The sequence below is a fragment of the Octopus bimaculoides genome, chromosome 11 (assembly GCF_001194135.2).
Source record: "Octopus bimaculoides isolate UCB-OBI-ISO-001 chromosome 11, ASM119413v2, whole genome shotgun sequence".
Taxonomy (NCBI): domain Eukaryota; kingdom Metazoa; phylum Mollusca; class Cephalopoda; order Octopoda; family Octopodidae; genus Octopus; species Octopus bimaculoides.
Window position 1 is genome coordinate 73,232,020 of NC_068991.1, and position 957 is coordinate 73,232,976.

A 957-nucleotide genomic window follows, 5' to 3' on the forward strand; every position below is an offset into this window, starting at 1 on the left:
TATATATATATATAGGGTATATTAAATCTCTGAGCGAGATGTAAACAGTAGCATATCGTGACATATACTTGCCAACCAAGTGTGGCGTCATTTACGGGACAGTGCTAGTGGCGTTTCCAGCTGGCTAACGACACACATTATGGGTCCTATATATATTTATGTATGTATATATATATATATATACATAAATACCCAAAGATATATATATATAATTAATCAAAGGACATACTATGTATGTCTACCTACTTTAAATAAAAGTCAAACTCGTTATTACATAACCAAAAGTACACTGGTAATTACTACAGAAGTGAAACGAAGGCAAAATTGGTTAAGACAATCTACTTACATACATATGGATTTACTTGGACTAGTTTCGGCATTGGCATTAATATGCCTTAGCCTCTTCAGCACGCATCACCATAACAGTGATCGTTAACTTGTCCTTCATAAAATCTATGCCGCTACTGATTCGTTTTGCGTGGAAATCAGCTGCTGAGTATGCCATGATATTTCCAGAGATGAGTTCTACTCACATGTCAAATTTCATCAAAATCGATAAAGCGATGTAGGAGGAGTTAGCTGCCAACTCCACAAACAAACACATCCACAGACAGCATTTACCACATATGTAGTAGAAATAAACATATTCAATTTGATTTATGCCAATAATAGGAAAATGAATGGGTTATTTCCCTTGATTGTTAAACTAAAATATATTAGTTATATATAAGGATCCCTTCCAGAGGCCCTATTATCGATATTTTTCAATAATTTGAGTACGCCATGAGGTTTCCTGACATGAATTCGACTCACGTGTCAAATTTAATCAAAGTCAATGAAACGATGTAGGAGGCATCAGCTTACAATTTCGCAAACAAGAACAGGCACAGACAGAATTTCCCACATATGTAATAGGTATGCATACATATATATATGTATATATATATATATATATAT

The 957-nt window shown here is 33.9% G+C and overlaps 1 long non-coding RNA gene across 2 annotated transcripts in view; it reads right to left on the reverse strand.

The window, feature by feature from the left end:
• Positions 1 to 957, reverse strand: part of LOC128249038 (uncharacterized) — a 43,801-nt gene that overhangs the window by 42,027 nt on the left and 817 nt on the right. The window lies entirely within an intron of this gene.